The sequence below is a fragment of the Tenrec ecaudatus genome, chromosome 6 (genome assembly GCF_050624435.1).
Source record: "Tenrec ecaudatus isolate mTenEca1 chromosome 6, mTenEca1.hap1, whole genome shotgun sequence".
Lineage (NCBI taxonomy): Eukaryota > Metazoa > Chordata > Mammalia > Afrosoricida > Tenrecidae > Tenrec > Tenrec ecaudatus.
In genome coordinates this window covers 100,799,081-100,815,039 of record NC_134535.1, presented here as the reverse complement: position 1 = coordinate 100,815,039, position 15,959 = coordinate 100,799,081, and the positions used below count along the sequence as shown (strand labels likewise).

Below are 15,959 nucleotides of genomic sequence, written 5' to 3'. Positions count from 1 at the left end.
GAGGCAAGGGTGGCAAAACCAAGTCTGACATACTTTGGACATGTTGTCAAGAGAGACCAGTGCCTGGAGAAGGACATCCTGTTTGGTAGAAGGTCTGGGAGGAGAGGAAGGCCTTCAAGGAGATGGATTGACAAGGGGCTGTCACCATGGGCTCAAGCATAGGAACAGTTGTGAGGAAGGCACAGGACTGGGCAGTGTTTCATTCTGCTGTGCATAATGCTGCTATGCTTTGAAACTGACTCAAAGGCAACAATATCACCACTTTTGTCTCACCAAATGCAAAAAGCTAAACTGAGCTTGTGTTAGTTGGGAACTGGTAAAGCCTCTCTCAGCCATTCAAGATGCTCTTGGTCTCTACCCATCAGAAGAAAGAAGGAAATAATTCTCCTTAAAGTGTATAGGGCTACTAGCCTACACAAACCACAGTCTTATGTACCCTGAGACCAGGCGAACTAGATGATACCCTGCTACCCCCTCCAACTATTCTGATCAGGGCCACAAAGGAGGGGTCCTCAAAGAATAGGAGGAAAATGCAAAGCAGAATTTAAAATCTTAAAGCTTGCAGACGTACTTGATTGGTTGACTAGATGAGAGGACTCCCTGCCACTGTTTCTCCGAGGTGCTCTGCAAACCTTGAACCAGAACGATTCCCTGAGATCCCCTGTTAAAGAAACATTAGATTGGCTCAAACTAAAGACTATCATCCAGGCAGGCAGAAGTACTGCACAGTCTCCATGAGGCCAGACGTAAACAACTGGTCTAAAGTAAATATAAGATGAGAGGTAGGGATACTAGAAGAGTGGAAACAGAACAGCCATAATGAATTAAATAGAACTTTTTTACACATTAATATATATATATATATATACTTAACAATTTATGTAGAAATTTTCAGGTGGAAACCTAATTTTCTGTGCAAACTTTTACAGAAATTACCATAAAATATTATAATATATACTATATTATATAGTAATACTATTAATTATATAGTAACATATTACATTATAGTACTATGTTATATTATTACATTATAGTATATAAATACTATAGTATATTATTAAAAAAACATAAAGCTAAACTTCAGAGTCCCGAAGGACTTCAAACTTTTGCAGTCTAACAGAGGCATGGTGGCAGTCACCTTCTTATTTGGCCTCCAGTGATCTTCAGGCTCCATTAATCATAGCTTTGTTAGCCCTCTGCTTTGATGAATCAGTATGCATGACCAACAGAATATTGTAGAAGTGATGCTGTGTGACCACCAAGACTGGGTAATAAGAGAAATTACAGCTGTCACTTAGCTCTATTTGCTCCCTCCACTGAAAACCAAGCACCATGCTATGAAGACATGCAGGCAGCACCATAGAGACCCAGTTTGTCATCCAGCTGCCAGCAATTCCAATTGATATGCACCTTAAGTTCATGAGTCTCTCAAACTACTCCAAACTGCCTGACCAACACAAACTTGAAATAACTCATTTCCTAGTAGCACCGTGGCCAAGAGGTGAATGGAGGCCATCTGATAATCATGTGTTCTCTCACAACCATGGAGTGGATTCTGAGTCACAGCGACCCACAGGACAAGGTAGAACTGCCCCTGTGGGTTTCCAGACTCTCAACTGTTCGCGAGAGAATAAGACCTCGTCTTTCTCCCACGGAGAGTCTGATGGCTTCAAATTACTGACCCTGCAGTTAGTAGCCCAATACGTAACCACTGCCCTACCCCACCAGGGGCCGGGACCCTGGAAAAGTAAAATCTAGGAAATTCTTCCATCCCGTTCTTGAATGGAGATGCTGAGAGATACTAGAAGTATGGGAGTACATTTAAAGACTCTCAAACCCTTGTAATCTTGATGTCATTTAGGAAGACAACGCCCTACTCTGAGTTAATTATTAAGAACTTGGGGCTCCCACAGCATCGATCTCTCTGGGAAATCCAAGATCCAGTTAAACTAGGTCTTACAATGCCTTACAGATTTAGGAAACCAAGAAAAGGTAAAATGTGGCAAGCCCTAAATTGTATTTTCTTTTACTTCCAATCTACCCTCTCTGATGGAATTGATCAGATGGCCCGTTAACCAGAGGTTTACGGAAGTTTGCAGGATAATGTGGAAAAGGTAGATATGGTCTCGGGAAGGCAGGCTATGAATAGAAGGTCACACACTCCACTCACCCCAGTAATTGCCTCTGAGAAAATAAAGAACGGAATAGAATTTTTTAAGTGCAGGTTAAGGGAATTTTTTACTGTGTCTGCTATGTTTCATTTTCTGGGTGACTCCAAAGAATGCCCAAATGTTCAGTATTCTTTAATAGCAAGAGGAATATGGGTGCTTATTTTATTTTTCTCCATGCTTTCTCTAATTCTTTTCACTTTTCAGCCTATGAAAGAATTCCTAACAATAATAATAATAAAACTGAATAAGGAATTGTGTTTTGTAGATGAGAAAAAATATTAAGACATAAAAATTAGGGTGGTGGGGCATTTCAAATAAGAAGCATACTAGACCACATTTGCCTTTTTTATTTTACTTAAATTTCCATCTCCCACCCCCACCCCACAAAAAATCCTGATGACTCGTTAATGAGTGACCAGGACCAATTACAAAGAAACATCGCTTTCTCAATTATCCTCACACCAAATGCTTGCCTAGCCACAAGTTCGTAAAGCAGTAAGTCCTCGCATTTTTTTAAACTCCATCCCTCAGTAACATAAAGATATTTCCCTAGGAAACAGCCATCTCACATAAAACCCATCAGATATAATAACCAGGACCCAGATGTCATTCTCTCAGTGAGCTGCCTGTCACTTCACAGCCCTTCAAAATTGTATGAAAGGGCGGCTTAGAGACAGTGTGGCACATTTCACATTTTCTCCAAGGTGAAGGAGGCCTTTCTGGAAAGTGCTGAGCTCAAACCTCTGGACAGTAAAATTCCGCATATCCCCAGCAGTCTGATACCATGGCTAAGCACAAAGCAAATTGTAGGTGCTCAGGACATGCAAAACGGAGGGCCACGCCTCTCAGGCCCCTTAGCACAGGACGGACAGTGGAGAAGAACAACGCCCTCATGTCTGCTGAACGTCTCCAGCTACCTAAGTGCCACGGAGGGCTCTGGAGCAGTGGTTCTCCACCTGTGGGTCGTGACCCCTTTGGGAGTCGAACAACCCTTTCACAGGGGTCACTGATTCATAACAGTCGCAAAATGACAGTTATGAAGTAGCAACGAAAATAATTTTATGGTTGGGGTGGGGGGGGGGTCACCACAACATGAGGACCTGTATGAAAGGGTCTCGCTTTAGGAAGGTGGAGAAGCACTGCTCTAGAACCTGGGGGAGACTTCATAATGGAGTCAGACAGGTCTGGGTTTACACCTTCTTCCACTTCTACTTGTGCATGGCGGAGAAAAAGAGAGAGAGCGCGCCCTCTGATGGCGCCCTGGGTTGGACGGTTCAAACCCGCCAGCCCTTCCACGGGAATGTCTGCTCCCATAAATATGTACAGGCTCAGAAATCCTGTATCGGTTTGCTAAGAGTTGGAATGAACTCGATGGCAGTGAGATGCAAAATATACAACCTTTCTGAACCATGCCTGCCTTGCCGCACCTTTCCCAATATTATGATCCGTGCATTGAACAGAACACTTTTCTGATACCCTATCCACTGTCTCTGACTACCGGAGAAATTGGTCAACTCCATGAGGGTTATAATAATGCACAGCATTAATGAATGATAATTTAATGCTTAGATTGTACAGTCTTCAGCTAATCAAATAATTTACATGCCCTAGCTCACTAAAACTTACAATTACCTCATTAGTCGACAGTGCCATTCCTTCTATTTTAGGGATAACATCCTAAATATATACTACCACTATTTGACAAAAACGAGACTTGAATCCAGTCCTTCTGATGCCAAGGACAGGGCATGTGTCCAACCATTATGCTATGCTACCATTCACGCCATTGTTACTAAAAATAAACAAGGAAGGAAATTGCAGAACTCCTTTTCAGGAAAGATATATCAGTACTATCCTTTGAGTCATTTGCAATTTTTTTATGTGAAAATGAAACTGTTTCCTACTATCCACGGTCTAATTCTAAGGCTTTGATATGATAGGTTTCATCCAACAACATCATGGTGAAAGTTAACTGCTGATCGTTAATGGCTGCAGTCGGGGTCGAGTGGCATTTGTGAACATCACAAAGGAAAACATAGTTAACATTAGGTTGCAGGGCTTTCTGAGGATCAAGTCAGGAAAATACATGTATCTTGCATCTGTTTATTTTCTTTGACAAATAAATAAGCAGCGTCCTCTAATGCAGTTTCCAGTCATCCAGATGCAACAAGCAGGAGTTAAGTTCCATGCCCAACTATATAATTAGGTAAGCTTGACACATCAGCTAGGTATACAAGGATAAACTGAGGGAGTGTGTTTAATAAATCACCTTTATTTTCAATTTTCACTGACACTACCACTAATGAAACATATTCTCTGTTTCATCCCCTTATTCTTCAAGGGAATCTAGATGTGTCTTTAACAACATAAACTAGCTACTATTTTACTATTTCACTTATAATAATAAAAATTATCAAATTGGAATTAACAAACTTTGAAAGTGAGGTTATGAATTTTAATGCATTTATAGTAACAAGAAAACAAGACATTAATTTCCATTTACCAGTTTTGTGAAAATATATTTCTCTTCTTTCAACCAACATCGCAAATCTCATTGGTCAGCACACAGCTCTTATTTTACCCAACTATATTCCTCTGTAGCTGTTTGGAGTGATATTTATTAAATGCCAGAAATGAATGATAAGATGAGCATTTTTAATAAACAATAAGGAAGTTTCCGTTCATTTTTAGGTCTATTGGAGGGAAATCAGAAACGTTAAAGGATCAAGTCACTTAGTGGCATAGATAATGGCATCGTGTCTCTGTACCATAAATCCAGAAACAACTGCACTGCGGAGGTTCTTGTTACTGGTCGTTGCCATTGAGTCATTTCTGACTCAGGAGAGCTCCTTGTACAAAGAGAACCCGGACTCGTCCAGGGTAATCCTCCTATGACCTCTATTGTTGCTCTCACTGTGTCAATCCGTCTCCTTGAGCGTCTTCCTCTGTTCCTTTGACCATCTACTTTACCATTTCTTTACTTTTCACTCAAGCTACGGATAGGTAGTTAACTAGAAGGCACTGCCTATCCATTTCAAAAATATAATTCGTTCCCTCAAGAATCTAAATAAAAAATGAGTGTGCCATGACATTGTCGCCCTTCCGGAAGTAATGTGCATCATTACTCGAGCTGTGCAGCTGAGCTGGAGTCTCTCTGACATTTCCCTCAATTTCTTCTGTGACAGGGTCCTGCCAACCTCTGTAGCTTCATCTCCCGCTACTCATATCCTGACCTGTTGGCACACACACGCACACACACACACACACACACACGCACACGAGTAGAAAAGAAGCCTTAAAATTTCTGAACAAACCAAGCATAAGTCAGTTTGGACCTGGCCATTTCTAAGGTCCAGAAGGAAAGCTTCTTTGAAATTCTCGTGTACACTTCCCATAAAAGTCTTTGTTTTGCTTAAACAATTTTGAAAGTGTTCCTAACAAGTTAACACGGAGCCGAATTCAGATGAACGATTTGATTAAGGTCTTGCTGGCGGGTGGCACCATGCACCTGTGCACCGGTTGGGCCATCCTGCTTGGACTTTTTATTTTTAACAATTTTATTGGCATATAATTCACGTATAATACAAGTCAATAGTTTGATGATAGTCAAAAGAGTTGTACAATCACCACCGCAATCAATTTTAGATCATGTCTTCTTGTTTGTACTTCTTGTTAGCAGTGCCCCACTCCCCATGCCCGCCAACTTTGCAGGCCATAACCCCCAAGACACCATCAGTGCAGTAACTGTGTCTCTAGCTTCACCTATCCTGGATTTTATATCCAGAAAAACACACAAGTAAAACAACAACATCGACTATAATACCTAAGAAAAACACAGAAAAACCTCAATGGAAAAAAAAGCAGAAATATATTTTCAAATAGAGCAGACTTCAAATGGACCCAAAGGGGAGATTGTATGATAAAGTTAGTTAGTTAGTAGGAGGGTTTTACAGAAGCTGGAGCCTAAGGGGCTTTGGGCTTTTGCAAGAGCAGAAATAGATTTGCTCTTGCTACATTATGCTGGGCGGTGGAGTTGGGCTATTCTGGGTGGTGGAGGGGTGAGTGTGATTTGTTCTGGATTCATGTGCAAAGCAGATTTTTATCTCTCATTAACTTAATGAATCAGTAGACAGCCTTTCGTGTTATTAGGTCAGGAAGAGATGCCTTCCTTGTACCCAACACTGAGCAACCTATAACTTTTAAAAGACAGTTTTAAATGAAAAACTCAGTGGATTTTTATAGCGCTATGGAGATAAGAGACCTGATAGCACTGTCAGGTGTGTATTGGGTGCTGCGAAGTGCAAGGTCAGTGGTTTAAGCACACCAGCCCTTCCTCAGGAGACAGGAGAGGCCATCTGCTCCTGAAAAGAGAACCTTATATAGAGTCGACATGAATCAGAATCAAGGGGGGGGGGGGTTGTTTTGCTTTGTTTGGGTACGAAAATAGAACTGTATTTTAGAATGGTCAGTAATTTCAACTTCTCCCAATTTCCAGTATTATAAAGATGAGAAAATGCAGTCCCAGAAAAGTAAAGAACTGGCCCAAGATCACATAGCACGTTACTGTCCAAATAGAACCCAGATTACCTATCAGACGTGCCATTTCTCCTCTCCTACCTTATATTTTGACTCGGACACAGCCAAGAAAACATCTGTGCTGTGGCCTCAGCTTTCTGAAGGGCAAAAGCAGTGAGTGATTGCCCAGCCTTCAGGATTTTCAGAAGAAATGAAGGTCAATAAAAGTTCACATCTCTAAGATATTCTGTCCCCTTAGTCATCAACCACTCCTTTATCTTTATTTTAAAGAAGGACCAGAGGGGCTCTCAATCTTGCCTTTTGGAGGAATGTTTGCATCTCATTTAGAGCTGTAAATGTTGTGACTTAAACAAACTCAGGGACAAGGGAACAAGAAGTCTGAGATCACTGGCAATGAGGACATCAAATGCCTGGTGGGCTTTGTCAAATGCCATGTAGTTGAGAGGAACTATGGAGAGCCGACTGAAGGTCAAACATGATCGTGAGACAGGAGGAAAGTAAAAGGAATAGATGGAAGAATTAGGAGGCAAAAATATGTATAGAGGTATAAATATGGGCATATATATGTAAATATATTAATATAACTATAGGGATATAGGTCTCTGTACATATATTTATTTATATGTTAGGTAGCAGATGGACATTGGGCCTCTACTCAAGCCCTCCCTCAATGCAAGAATTCTTTGTTCTAATAACTTGGCATTCTGTAATGCTCACCTTCCCAACATGATTGCTGAAGACAAAATGGGTGCATAAGCTAATGTGGTCAAGAAAGCTGATGGAGCCCTGCTATTAGAAGCTATAGCATCTGGGGTCTTGAAGGCTTGAAGTTAAACAAGCGGCCATCTAGCAGGGAAGTCCACATGGAAGAAACACACCAGCCTGTGTGAGCACAAGTTGTCAAAAGGTTCAGGCATCCAGCATCAGATCCCCAAATAACAATAATATTGATGCAAATTAAGGAGGGTCGGAGTGGAGACCCCAAGCCCATCTGTAGACAATTGGACATCCCCCCCCCCAGAAGGATCACAAGGAAGGAACAAGTCAGCCAGAGTGCAATATAGCACCAATGAAATGCATAATATTCCTCTAATTCATTAATGCTTCTTCTCCCCCATCCTCCAATCATAACCCAGTTCTACCTTACAAATCCGGCTAGACTAGCACATGTACATTAGTACAGATAAAAGCTCTTAAGACATGGGGCCCAAGTCAGATAAACCCCTGGGGAACAGTGATGGGAATAACAATACATTGAGGGTAGAGGGAAGGTGTGGGGAAAGGGGGGGAAAGGGGGAACCAATCACCATGTTCAATGTATAGCCCCACCCCCAGGGGAATGAGCAACAGAAATGTGGATGAACAGAGAGAGCAGACGGTATAAAATATGAATATAACTATTATTTATAATTTATCAAGGGTTCACCAGGGTGGGAGGGGGAGGGAGGGAGGGAAAAAAAGAGGAGCTGACACCAAGGCCTCAAGTAGAAAGAAAATGCTTTGAAAATGATGATGGCAATACCAGGAGGGCAAGAGGAAGGGGTTCCAGGGTGGAAGGGGAAACTGATCACAATGATCAATCTATAACCTCTTTCCAGGAGGATGGACAACAGAAAAGTAGGTGAAGGGAGACAATGGTCAGTGTAAGACATGAAAAAAATAATAATTTATAAATTATCAAGGGTTCATGAGGGAGGGGTGGTGGGGGAAGGGGGAAATGAGCTGATACCAAGGGCTCAAGTAGGAAGAAAATGTTTTGAAAATGATGATGGCAACATATGCTCACATGTGATTGATACAATGGACATATGGATTGTTATAAGAGCTGATGAATGCCCCAATAATTTTTTTCTTTTTTGTAGCTTGATGAATACTCATCAGACAGAAGCAAACTACAAGGGGTGTTCACCACATAAAAACTTTTTTTTTTAATTTGGTCAAAGATACATATTTAATTTTTTTTTACAAAACAACTTTATCACCTTCAAAATACTCTCCATTATGCTTAATACATTTGTCAAATGTGCGCTTCCATTCTTGGAAACATTTTTCAAACTCATCTGTTTGAATGGCTGACAGCACCTCCCTTGTTTTTTTCTTCACCTCTCCTATATCATCAAATCGCTGTCCTTTCATGTCCCTTTTCATTCGTGGAAACCAAATGGAAGTCACACAGAGTGAGGTCGGGTGAGTAAGGGGTGTACACGGAGCAAGAGAGGTTTGCTATTTTTTGCCAAAAACTAGTGCACTGAGATGGTAGTGTGAGCGGGTGCATTGTTGTGGTGGCAAAACCAGCCCCCCATCTGCCACAAATCAGGCCTTTTTTTGTGGCAGACTGTTATGCAATCTTTTCAGAACCTCTAAATAGAAAGCTTGATTAACAGTCTGACCTGGGGGGGGATGAACTCCAAATGTACTACGAGTCAACATTTCCATCTGTCCAGAAGTTGATGGACACGCAGAATGAGGTTTGTCATAATTGACACTTCACCTTTTATGAAACAAGAAATCCACTATACTCTTGAGTTTTTTTCCACAGTGCTGCCCTTGTCAGCTGTGGTCAACATCACAACAGTTTCTACAGCTTTTTCCCAAGCAGGAAACTAAATTTCACAGCCACACGCTGTTCTCGTAAATCTGCCATCACAAAAAGTGAGGTTTCGGCAAAACCGCTTTTATGAAAAAATTCACTGTAACCGGAGATAACCTTCCCACGAGACACCTGTGGGTGCACTAACTCAGAGAGAGTTGCTGGATGCTCACCTTGCGGGGGGGAAAATGGGTACCAGAAAAGCTCTACTCCACCCAACTCAATTCCAGATGCTTTGGGGTACCCCCTCATACAATGGTATAGAGGTCTCTCTCGCTCTCTCATATAAAAGCCATGCATAGTTATCAAATTAAATTAAAAAAACATATTTTAACCAAAACATATTTGTGCCTCTTATTTCTAGTACAGTCCATACTTTCTTTCACAGTCACATTTTAAAATTACTTAAAACTAAATGGGAAGTACTAGAGAAATATCTGAAAAAAAAGCTTAACTGTTACATAAAGCTCTATTAACCAAATTACTTAAATATGTTGATTATCCCTCAGTTGGAAAAGGATGCGTAGCCCTTAACCTCACACACACGCATTGTCCTTCCTTTCATCCAGCTATGGGTAGCTGTTCAGAGATTTTTAATTTAATTTTTGAAATATGATACATTAACTGCTTCTACCTCCAAGAAATCCTGATTTATGTTCTCTTTAAGTACTTGCCGATATTTCTAGAGGTTAAATCAATGAGGGCAACTCTTTAATGTCAGTCCCCCCATGGAAACTGCTTCATACATTGATTTGAAAATCAATATGCATTTTCTAGTGCTAATATAACTAATGAAGGCCTGGGCTTGCATAATGCAAACAGCATTCATCTTTTTAAATCTACACGCAGAAAATATGCCTTTCTAAATAAAAATAAACTGTGTCTACCTAAAAATCAGCAAACCATATCTCTGTTTATTTATCGAATGTTTCTTTAATTAGTGGAGACTTTGAAATGTCAAAAGGGCTTTGTTTCTACCTGTTTGTTACCAAAAAATAAAGAGCAAGCAAGTTCTTTTTCCCAATCAAAGTATAATGAGAATGGCCTTTATTAGTTAAATAAATATCCCCTTCTGTTAAGAATGTAGGGTTCACTCAGACACTCTACTCTATGAGCATTCTGATAGCTGGCAGACTCCTACTATTATTCCAGAATACTTGCTATTATTTTTTGTTTCATTGCTTTTAAAATATCATAAAATCATATAAAAAGACCAAATGGTTTCTACTGTAAAAAGTCAAACTAAGACCATATCAGTTCCCCTAATTAACTTAACAGAAAGAGATCAAACCTTGTATAAAGAAAATTAGTCTTATTAATAATATTCCAACATTAAATTTGGCATAAAATAAATAAAGGAAATTCTTGTGCTGCTACTTATTAGCTGCTTTTGCATAGCAGTGTGATTTCAGCCTTCTCATCTATTAGCTTCTTTATTCCCCACAACAACTCAATGGGGCAGGGATTAACGTAACACGGGCCAGCACACATTTTGGTGCCTCAAACATTAGACTTGTTTCCGGGTATATTTGACCTGCTGATTCCAAAACTGGCAACAGACACCACATCCCCCTCTGCACTGTGCTCACCCGTAAGAATTCAGGACATGCTAATGTAGTGTCAGCTAGCCTGAACCGGATGGCATATATGCTCGCTTTATGTAAAGTAGTTCATGTTGTCCATAATATTTAGGCCGAGTTATACTTCACATGGTGTTCTTAAACCAAGGCTATATTTGAACAGTGAAAATTACATGAACTTGGAATTTTCCCCAGGTATCACTTCCCCTTGATTAGGAACTGAATAGCAGGCAGTTCCAGTTTGTTATTTTTTAAAGGAGTCAGAAATAAGAGTTACTGTGCAGTAAATGAAGAGCCTTGCTGGCGTCGTGGGTGATGTGCTTGACTGTCAGCCCCAAGGGCAGCTGTTCAAGCCCACCTTTCCTCTGCATGAGAATGCTGAGACTTGCTGCCCCACAAAGATTCACAAGCGCAGAACCCACCGTTGAAACCTGTGGGGTCTCCGTGAGTCTTAATTGGCTGGCTGGTAGTGTGTTTGGTACAATCAATAGATATTCATATGTTCTGAAACCCTAAATAGGTTTTTCAGATTTCAAACTCCTTCATCAAATTAAATGTTCCGGTTTTGTTATAAGACAACACAACTTCCCTGCCTGTGCACAGAAATTCTTAAAAGTTAGAATCATTGTTATCAAGAAACTGAAGCAACCCCACCTCTGAAACATTTAACATGAATTATCCATTCATTTCTATATATTAAAAATGTTCTGAGTGTGTGTTGCATAGTTTAAAGAAGAAAAATGATATCTTCAAAATATTGATGAAAATTATTATGAAGTCTTACATTTTCAACACTCTAGATTGCCTTCATACCTTCCACATATGTGCCTCTTCTATTTTCTTCTTTATTTTCCACTCTTCTCCAGCTGTCTTATTGGCTTTACAGTATCCAGCTTACGGTGTCTATTTTTGCACAGCCTCTCACACCAAAAAGAAAAACCCCAGTGTTTTCTAATAAGTTCTAACTCATCGTGACCCTATTGTACACAGAAGAAGTGCTTCTTTAGATTTCCAAATTGTTTAATCTTTTAAAGACTACAGAGTGACTGGTGGTTTGAATCAATGACCTCATGATGGGCAGACTTAACCAACTAGCCACCATGGGTTCATCTATGGCTTCCCTTGGATTTCATGCCTAATCCTTTTGCAAATATCCCTTACCTTTTTGGTCTTGTCCTGTGATTTCTGAGTCTGAATTCTTCTCATATTTAAAACTAGGTTGAGATATTAATAAATTAGCATAACTTAATAGCTGAAATTTTAGTGGCACTCCATATCTAAGAAACTCGAGCCGATGCAGTCTATCCAATGCTCTTTTCTAAATCAGCACCCTAAATAACCTTGGAACAGATACCAGGAAAATCAATTATTGGGCTGTGATTAACTTGACACAGTCTTAGAAATACACCCATGATCCTTTGCCTGGTAAATGGGAAGAGTATTAATCCAGGCATTCTGAAATGATTCCATGCTCTCAGACACTGTGTATACTGCCTACTTCATGGGGTTTTTTTTGCAAGTAAAACTTTTAAAATACTTATAAATCAATTGGCACAGTTCAGAACCTTCAGTAAGCTCCCAATTCACAGTAGCGATGGTGGATGTCATATGGTTATCATATTGGTCATCGTGATCATGAAGTGTGATGCTTATTGCTGGACTATAGGCATATTTCTACTTATAATTCTAATTTCTTTCTGCTGAAAAAACTTACCTTCTAGTTATTCATTATATATTTTATATTTCAAGCATATGGATTTCTAGAATTTTTTTTTTGAAACACCTGATAAACCTAGTATCACTCAGTGTTCAAAGTACGTCACAGAGTTAACAGAAAGGTTTGAGACCTGGGATACTCTACCGAGAAATTGTTATGGCAAAGCTGAATTTCAAGGAATTCCTACATTCCCAAAATAATTCTCTTGATGCCTAAATGAGATTAGACATCATTGAGAAGAAGAAAAAATATCTTCCACTGAAGGAAATTCATATGGATGACAAAAAATGGCCAAGCATGATACCCAATCAGCAGCAAGCAAAATAAATCAAGGATAGTCCCAGTGGGATCTTCTAAAATGTTGTCCCTACATTTTTTTTAAATGTTGTCTCCTTAGCATTTGATTTATTTGGAAGAAGTTAAAAGTGCTCATTTCTGAATGAAGCCAAAAGGCATGTTATTGAAATGTACTATTTTCGTGTTGAGCTCAATTCAAGGATCAACATAATTTCCAATCAGCTTTCAGATGAACACATAAACATAATTCATGTTTTACAACAGTCTGTGGTCTTGATCAGAGGAATAAAAACATTCTCTACTAAAAGCTAGGAGATGCTGGTTTGATTTTTTTTTTAATAAAACCAAGCCTTTCTCAAGTCCTCTGCATTTCCCTAAAAAGAAATGTGAGAGTTCAGCTTAGCTAAACGAACCGCCTGAAGCACAACATGCTATTACCCTCTTCCTGACGGCTACTCTTCCAGGGAAGATGTCTCCCTAAGTCAGAGCACCAGCAATACCCTTTACTGTGTTTTTTGCAAAGTTTACAAATGGCCCCATCATTTTACTTGTCACAAAGTAGGTTCCCTTGCCATATTTTCAGTTACGTATTTTCTTGCCTACTTAATTGGGACAGTTGCCAGGGCATCCTTAATCATCTAGCCACCTCTCTAATGCCTTAACGTATACTGAGAAAATCAGCACTGTAGGGTACCACAAGTCAACACGGTCGATGGACAGTTCACGAATTACAGAAAGAGAGAGAGAGAGCGGTGCAAAAGCTTTCCATGCCATCAGGGTAATAATGGGAAAAGGTCTGTAGTCATTATGAGGTGCCGTGGGGTCAGCTGGGACTCACAGAGACCCTCTGTACAAAAAACAAAGCACCGCCTGGCCTCACATCCTCACAATGTTGGATTTGAGCTCCTTCTTGTGCTTATTCTGTCACTCCATCTCATTGAGGGCCTTCCTCTTTCTCATGGACCCTCTAGTCTACCAAGCATCATATGCTTTTCCAGGGAAGTATCTCCTTATGACCAAAGTATGTGAGACAAAGTCTTGCCATCCTTTCTGCTATTCTGCCCATATTTCCTCCAAGACATATTTGTTTGTTTTTCTGACAGTTCAAAGTACTTTCAATATTCTTGACCAACACCTTAATTCAAAGGCATTGATTCTTCACTGGTCTTCTCATTCAGTGTTCAGTCCTCACATGCATATGAAGTGATCAAAAATTCCATAGCTTGGGATATCTTGCTCCTGAACATATTAAAGAACACTGAGGGTGGATCCAAGCAAAATTAAATCCTTGACAACGTTAACCTTTTCTCCATTTATCATGATGTTGCTTATTGTTTCAGTTTTGAGGATTTTTGTCTCCTGTAAATTGGGCAGCAAATCATACTGAAGGTTGTAGTCCTTGATCTTTATCAGTAAGTGCTTCAAGTTCTCTTTGCTTTCAGTAAGCAAGGTTCAGTCATCTACATTTCCAGGTTGTTAATAAGCCTTTTCCAATCCTGATGTTGCGTACTTCCTCATACAGTGCAGTTTCTCTATCATTTCTCAGTATGCAAATTGAACAAGTATGGTGAAAGGATAAAATCCTGATAGAGGCCTTTCCTGATTGATTTTAAACCACATAGTATCCCTTTTGATCCAGGTGCAAGTTCCTCATGAGCATGGAGTGTTCTGAAATCTCCATTACTCACAAAGTTATTCAGAGTATGCTGAGATCTATACAGCAGAATGCTTTTGCATAGTTGATTAAATACAAGTAAACATCTTTCTGGTGTCCCCTGCTTTCAGTCAGGACCCGTCTGATGTCAGCAATACTATCCTCATTCTGGTTTGGATTTTTAGAAGCTTTTGCCAAAACTTTTGCTTTATACTGCTGCAATTGTTGTTTAATTATCTTCAGCATGTGGTATTAATGGCATTCTTGATCATTTCCATTCTGTTGGGTCACTTTTGCATGGAATGAGCAGAAGTATGGATCCCTTCACATTGGTTGACTGCGTATCTGTGTTCCAAGTTTCTAAGCCTAGACGAGTGAGTGTTTCTAGTACAGCATCACTTTGTGGAAATATTTCAACAGGTATTCGTTATTTCCTCCAGCCTGGTTTTTCACTAATATCTTCAGTGTAGCTTGGAATTCTTCACTCAGTGCCATCCATTTTTCATCATATGCTACCTGTTGAAAGAGGTGCATATACACCAATTCTTTTTGGGACAGTGACTTTTTATATTCCTTCCATCTTCCTGCATCATTCAGTATTTTAGACTTAGAACCCTTCACTATTTCGACTCAAGACTTCAAACTTTTCGTTAGTTCTTTCCACTTGAGAGCCCTGACGGCATCGTGTGTCATGGATCGGGCCACCAGCCATGACGTCAGCAGTTCAAAAGGACCATCTGCTCCCCAAGAGAAAGCCGAGACTTTCTGCTTCTGTAAATATGTACAGCTTCGGAACCCCAAAGAATCGATTCCATCCTGTTCTATAGAGTCATGACGTGTCAGAATCATTCAATGACAAGGTGTTTATTGTTTTTTTCAGCTTGAGATACGCTGGCCATGTTATCCCTTTTGGTTTTCTAGCTCCAGGTCTTTGCACATTTCATTAGACTTTACTTTGTGTTCTCTAGCTGCCTTTTGGAAATTTCTGTCCATATCTTTTACTTCACCAATTCTTTTATTCAGTTTAGCAGCTCTACATTGCAGACCAAGTTTCAGAGTCTCTTCTGACATCCACTTTGATCTTTTCTTTCGTGCCTTTTAAATTGCCTTTGGTATTCTTCATGTACGAGGTTCTTGATGTCTTCCACAACTCATCTGCGCCATTGAGGTTGACGCCTCTTTGCGGAGGCGGCTGTTCCACAGTCATTCTGAATGCCTTCTCACCTGGGGACTCATTGTCTAGCACAGTCTGACAGTGTGCCAGAGCTATCCCTAAGGTTTGTAGGGGCTAAGTCCTCACATATGAACAGACTCCGATATTCATAGTCCTGCTCCATAGCCTGTGCTTAGTTTGGAGTCCTGCTGAAACCTCTTCGCTCTGGGTGACCCTATTACATTTGAATGACTACTGGCA

General features: G+C 40.1%; 1 pseudogene; it reads right to left on the bottom strand.

Moving 5' to 3' along the window:
* LOC142451565 (septin-14-like) overlaps nucleotides 1-15,752 on the bottom strand; it is a 101,598-nt pseudogene extending 85,846 nt beyond the window's left edge.
* Between the last annotated feature and the right edge of the window lie 207 nt (nucleotides 15,753-15,959).